Source organism: Bos javanicus, chromosome 29 (assembly GCF_032452875.1).
Source record: "Bos javanicus breed banteng chromosome 29, ARS-OSU_banteng_1.0, whole genome shotgun sequence".
NCBI classification, from domain to species: Eukaryota; Metazoa; Chordata; class Mammalia; order Artiodactyla; family Bovidae; genus Bos; species Bos javanicus.
Window position 1 is genome coordinate 44,862,696 of NC_083896.1, and position 7,254 is coordinate 44,869,949.

Sequence of the window (7,254 nt, forward strand, 5' to 3'; positions counted from 1 at the left end):
TGGCCCTATAGGCAAGCAAATTCCCTGGATTTAAGGCCCCAGATCTTCTCATTGGAGATGGCAACCTCCGCACCTCTCCACAAGCCCTGCATGTAGCTTGCAGCTGACACTTTTATATCACTTATTCAATGCAATAAAGCCTCTGGACAGGTGTATTTCATTGATGGAGAAATTGAGGATCAGAGGTAAAAGGGGATTTGCCCCCACAGGTAGTGAGAGGCACAGGTGGGCGACATCCCCACATCATCTGTGTCCAAGCCCTGGCCTGTCCCCTCTTCCCCGAGAGCCCATGAATCATCATCTCAAATCATCCATCCCAGATTCCCTGAGAAGGGCAGGCTTAGGCGGGAGCAGGGGCCTCTTCCCCTCCAGGTCTGGGAGCTAGAGCAGACCCTGAACTCCTGAGCAGAATATAACTTAGTCAAGAGAAAAGGTTTCCAAAAACACTGTCTTCATCCAAGCTTGAGGGTCAACAACCACAGAGTATGGTGGGGGCAGGAATGAAAATTAGGAGACAGAAAGACCTGGATTCAAATCCCACCTGCACCAACTATTTGCCGAGTGTGACCTGAGCCTCAGCTTCTTTGCAGATGAAATGGAGTTAAAGGAAACATCCCTGACCTCCCAAAGATGGGGCCTCCTATAAGGTGAGGAGCACAGAAAGGTCTAAGTTATTAAAGTGAATCAGAAGTCAATGGTGACTGAAAAGGCTCACAAGTTACTTTCTCAAAGTGGGGAAGGCCCCCACCCCAATCCAGCGAATACACAGGCTGGATTCCAGGAACTGAGAGCTCAACACTGAGAATTCTGCAAACCTCCTCTTACTCCAAACCCTCCAGCTCTGAAGCCATGCACTTCAGAGGTCCTATGGGAAGGAAGACATTCCAGGGATGGTTTTTCCAGTAGTCACATATGGATGTGAGAGTTGGGCTCTAAAGAAAGCTGAGCGCCAAAGAATTGATGCTTTTGAACTGTGGTGTTGGAGAAGACTCTTGAGAGTTCCTTGGACTGCAAGGAGATCCAACCAGTTCATCCTAAAGGAAATCAGTCCTGAATATTCATTGGAAGGACTTATGCTGAAGCTGAAACTCCAATACTTTGGCCACCTGATGCAAAGAACTGACTCATTTGAAAAGACCCTGATGTTGGGAAAGATTGAAGGCAGGAGGAGAAGGGGACGTAGAGGATGAGATGGTTGAATGGCATCACCAACTTAATGGACGTGAGTTTGAGTAAACCCTGGCGATGGACAGGAAGGCCTGGCGTACTGCAGTCCATGGGGTCACAAAGAGTCAGACACGACTGAGCGACTGAACTGAACTGATGACTTTTTTCCACCTTGAACACACCCTTGGGTGAAACAGGAAGGTGCAGTCTTGCCCTTAACTTTCCTGTGCATCTGTTCTCCAAGTTAAAAGAACTGGCCTATAGGCACTTCCCTGGTGGTCCAGTGGTTAAGACTCTGGGCTTCCACTGCAAGGGACACAGGTTCAATCTCTGGCTGGGGGACTAAGACCCCACATGCCGGGCATCACGGCCCAAAGGGGAAAAAGCTCACTCCTGTGAGCCCTAAGAGGACTCTGTGCCTGCTCCGCCCCCAACCAAGTACAGGGTCAGACACATGGCAGACATACTAGAAATATTTTATCGAGAGGACCACTTCTGAAGATCAGCCCAACGATTTGGGTAGAAAGTCAGCAATTTCTACCACAAAATTTTGTTCCTAAGTTATGCAGAGGCCTGAGAGTTGTATCTTTCACCTTGGAATCTTCAGTGATCATAAACTCAAGACTTATACTAGAGTTCCATCTAAAAACCTCTCTGGTTTGTTAACTAAACCTATTGTGGCAATCATTTTGAAATCGGTTCATTTCAGTTCAGTTGCTCAGTTGACTGAACCCTATAAACCTCCCTGGTTGTCCTCAAAATCAAGGGTGAGCAAAATCAGTTCAAGTTTGACAAGTTGCAACAGTCAAGAAGAGCCTAAGGAAACATGAAGACAAAATAAAATATATTCTAGATAGGATCTTGGAACAGCAAAAAGGACATAGGTTAAAAACTAAGGGGCTTCCCTGGCAGTCTAGTGGTTAAGACCCTGGGCTTCCCATGCAGGGGACATGGTTCAATCCCTGATCGGGAAACCAAGGTCTCATATGCCGAATGGCATGGCAAAAAAAAAAAAAAAAAAACCCCACAAAAACTAAGGAAACCTGAATAAAGTGTGGATTTTAGTTAATAATAATGTATTGATGTTTGATCATTAATTGTGATAAATGTACCACATAAGTGTACAGTGTTAATAATACAGTAAATAATAAGTATGGAGTAGATGGAAACTACTATTTTCACGTATCTGTACATCTGAATCTATTCTGAAATTTAAAGTTTCCTTAAAAGGCAAAACTAAATAAAGGGACATTGTAAAAATTAAAAATACGTGAGAATAGAGAAACACCTCTCTGGTGTTTGGTGGTGGTGGCAGTAGGTGATAGCAGAGTGTGTGTTTTGATCTGAAGGCTTCTCAGCATTCATTGAATATGAGAGCCCAGCCACCAAGTCCAGAAGAGCCAATGGCTCCACCTGCTGGACAGAGAAGGATCTGCTTCTGTTTCTCTCCCTGGTGAGGTCCCTGTGACTGAGACCATCAGAGCTTAGAACACATGGATAAACTGAGGCTGGAGAGGAAAGAACGTGCCCAGATGGTACTCCCAGAATTGCTGAAGAAGCCAGATCAAACCCTCGGCCAGTTTCCTTCCCACCAATACCAAACTCTGTCCTGGGAGCAGAATGTAAGAGAAAAGGTTCAAGTTTGGGGGCATAGAGACTGACCTCAAGGGCTGGCTCTGCATCCTTATTTTTTTAATGTGGTAAATATTTACAAAATCTACAGGTGCCAGGGACTGTTCTGGGTGCTTAGGGAAACATCAGTGAACAGACAAAGTGGGGATTCTCTGCTGGTCCAGTGGTTAAGACTCTGCCTTGCAATGCAGGGGACATGGGTTCCATCCCTGGCCCGGGAACTAAGATCCCACACGCCATGGAGCAAGTGAGCCCACATGCCACAACAAGAGGGTCTGTGACCTGCAACAAAAGATCCCACATGCAGCAATGAAGATCCTGCATGCTGCAACTGACCCAAGGCAGCCAAAAGAAAAAAAAAAGGTAAAGATCCCTGGGCCCACAGAGCTTACATTCTAGCTGTGGGTTGTTACTGTTGTTCAGTAGCTAAGTTGGGTCCTGCTCTTTGCAACCCCATGGACTGCAGCACACCAGGCTTCCCTGTCCTTCACTATCTCCCGGAGTTTGCTCAAACTCATGTCCATTGTGCCAATGATGCCATCCAACCATCTCATCCTCTGTCGCTCCCTTCTCCTCCTGCCCTCAATATTTCCCAGCATTAGGGTCTTTTCCAATAAGCTGGCTCTTCACATCAGGTGGCCAAAGTAGTGGAGCTTCAGCTTCAGCATCAAGACTTCTAATGAATATTCAGGGTTGATTTCCTTTAGGATTGACTGGTTTGATCTCCCTGCTGTCCAAGGGACTCTCAAGAATCTTCTCCACCACCACAATTTAACAAGCATCAATTCTTCAGTGCTGTCTTCTTTATGGTCCGACTCTCACATCTGTGCATGACTACTGGAAAAACCATAGCTTTGACTATACAGACTTTTGTCAGCAAAGTGATGTCTCTGCTTTTTAATATGCTCTCTAGGTTGGTCATAGCTTTCCTTCCAAAAAGCAAGTGTCTTTTAATTTCATGGCTGCAGTCACCACCCACAGTGATTTTGGAGCCCAAGAAAACAAAATCTGTCACTGCTTTCACTTTCCCCCATCTATTTGCCATGAGTGACTATAATGGGAATTCCTAATAACGTACTTTCACAACCTTGAGAAATTTCACAGAAATAGCACCTGGAAAAACAGCATATATTAAGAAATTATGTAAATGATTATCTTTCACATTCTCCTTAAGAATAATCTCCTTGTTACAACCCCCAAGGCCAGACCCAGAAGGGAGTATGACTGGGATCATGAAAGCATGGACCTTGGAACACCGAGTCAGCGCCAGGCATGAAGGCTGCTTATGCACTTACTAACTGTTCCTGAGACTAGCCCAGAAGGGGATGACCTAGGGTAAACACAGGAGATCTGGACTGTGTCAGTGTAGTCCACGACACTTAGGAGCAGGTGATTAACACGGCATGTGTCTTGAGAAAGATGAGATCTGAGAAAGTCTTGTAGTCTGCAGTTAGGAATAAAAGCCAGACTCAGAGTGGACTGTGCACCTCAGTCCAGTAGAGGCTGCAGGTCCCCTGACCATTGCACCAGGTTTCGTGTTCTGTCTTCATTCTCATCACTCGCTCCCGGTGAGTTATTAGGGCAACAAGTGATGGGACCAGATGTCGTGATCTTAGTTTTTTGAATGTGAAGTTTTAAGTCAGCTTTTTCACTCTCCTCTTGCACATTCATCAAGAAGCTCTTTAAATTCTCTTCGCTTTCTGACATAAGGGTGGTATCATCTGCATATCTGAGGTTGTTGATATTTCTCCCAGCAATCTTGATTCCAGCTTGTGCTTCATCCAGCCTGGCATTTCGTGTGGTGTACTCTCCATATAAATTAAATAAGCAGGGTGACAATATACAGCCTTGACATACTCCTTTCCCAGTTTCGAACCAATCCTTTTGTTTCATGTCCAGTTCTAACTGTTGCTTCTTGGCCTGCATACAGGTTTCTCAAGAGGCAGGTAAGGTGGAATGATGTTCCCATCTCTTGAAGAATTTTCCAGTTTGTTGTGATCCACAAAGTCAAAGGATTTAGTGTAGTCAATGAAGCAGAAATAGATGTTTTTCTGGAATTCCCCTGCTTTCTCTATGATCTAATGGATGTTAGCAATTTGATCTCTTGCTCCTCTGCCTTTTCTAAATCCAGCTTGTACATCTGGAAGTTCTTGGTTCACATACTGTTGAGAATTTTGAACATTGCTAGCATGTGAAATGAGCACAGTCATATGGTAGTTTGAGCATTCTTTGGCATTGCCCTTCTTTGGAAATGGGATGAAAACTGACCTTTTCCAGTCCTGTGGTCACTGCTGAGTTTTCAAAATTTGCTGACATATTGACTGCAGCACTTTAGCAGCAGCATCTTTTAAGATTTAAATAGCTCAGCTGGAATTCCATCACCTCCACTAGCTTTGCTTGTAGTAATGCTTCCTAAGGTGCACTTGACTTCACACATCAAGATGTCTGGCTCTAGATGAACAACCACACCATCGTGATTATCCAGGTCATTAAGATCTTTTTTTGCATAGTTCTTCTGTGAATTCTTGCCACCTCTTCTTAATATCTTCTGCTTCTGTTAGGTCCATGCTGTTTCTATCCTTTATTGTGCCCATCTTTGCATGAAATGTTCTCTTGGTATCTTCAATTTTCCTGAAGAGATCTTTTTCTTTCTATTGAGAATAGAAAAGAGATCTTCTGTCTGTCTATTCTATTGTTTTCTTCTATTTCTTTGCACTGTTCAGTTCAGAGGCTTTCTTATCTCTCCTTGCGCTTTGTTGGAACTCTGCATTCAGATGGGTATATCTTTCTCTTTCTCCTTGGCCTTTCATTTGCATTCTTCTCTCTGCTCTTTGTAAGGCCTCCTCAGACAACCATTTTGCCTTTCTTGCATTTCTTTTCTTTGGGACGGGTTTGGTCACCACCTCCTGTACAGTGTTACGAACCTCCAGCCATATTCTTCAGGCACTGTATCAGGTCTAATCCCCTGAATCTATTTCTCACTTCCACTGTATAATCATAAGGGATTTGATTTAGGTCATACCTGAATGGTCTAGTGGTTTTCCCTACTTTCTTCAATTTAAGTTTGAATTTTGCAATAAGGAGTTCATGATCTGAGTCACAGTCAGCTCCTGGCCTTGTTTTTGCTGACTGTATAGAGCTTCTCCATCTTCAGCTGCAAAGAATGTTATCAATATGATTTTGATACTGACCATCTGGTGATGTCCATATGCAGAGTCACCTCTTGTGTTGTTGGAAGATGGTCTTTGCTATGACCAGTATGTTCTCTTGACAAAACTCTTAGCCTTTGTCCTGCTTCATTTTGTACTCCAAGACCAAACTTGCCTGTTACTCCAGGTATCTCTTGACTTCCTACTTTTACATTCCAATCTCCTATGCTGAAAAGGACATCTTTTTTGATGTTAGTTTAGAAGGTCCTGTAGGTCTTCATAGAACCATTCAACACCAGCTTCTTCAGCTGAAGAGGCTGAAGCAGCCGTGGGAAGATGCAACAAAAGTGAATAAAATCTCAAAGGCGCATACAGTACATGCAGTCAGGGACAGAGCCGCTGCTTTGGTAGAGAACCACAGCTGCGGTCAGAGTCCTGACTTAGAGTGCGGTGACGGGAAGCCTTTTCCTAGGAGGCAACATTGAGTTAAGACCTCAAAGATGAGAAACAGGAGTAAGAATGTTCCAGGCCAAAGGAAAGCAAGAGGAGATGGGAAAGGCTTTCACCTGCTTAAGGACTAGCAAGGACATCAGTGTGGCTGGATCCAGGCCAGCCAGAGGAAGAGACGTTGGAGAGGAGGGGAAAGATTACTCAGGGCCTAAAACCGTGACAGGAAACAGATTTTATCTCCACATGCAGTAGGGATCCATTGAGGAGATCTAAGCAGGAGAATGACATGATTTGATTCACAGATTAAAGCCAACCCCCTGACAATGTGTGGAGAAAGGATTGGAGGAAGCAAGAGTGGAAGCCGAGAGGCCAGGTAGGCTCCTGCAGTGGTGCAGGCAGGAGGAAATGAGAGCTTTCACCAGGTATGAACGGAAGTAAAGGACTGGATTTGGGCTACTTCGGAGATGTGTGTGTGTGTGTGTTTGTGTGTATGTATGTGTTAGTCATTCAGTCGTATCTGACTCTTTGCAACCCCATGGATTGCACCCCGCTCCTCTGTCCATGGAATTCTCCAGGCAAGAATATTGGAGTGGGTTGCCATTCCCTTCTCCATGGGACCTTCCTGACCCAGGGGTTGAAGCCAGGCCTCCTGCATTATGGGCAGATTCTCTGCCATCTTGGCCACCAGGGAAGCCCACTTTGGACACAGAACTAACATGATTTGCTAAGGCATTTAAAGTGGGGATGAGGAAATGAGAGGCGCCTTGTATCTCTGACTTTAGCAACTGGATGAAGAGTTGATGTTTATTTAGACTGGGATGAGATGAGCATCAGGACTTTTGTAGTATCGTCTGGT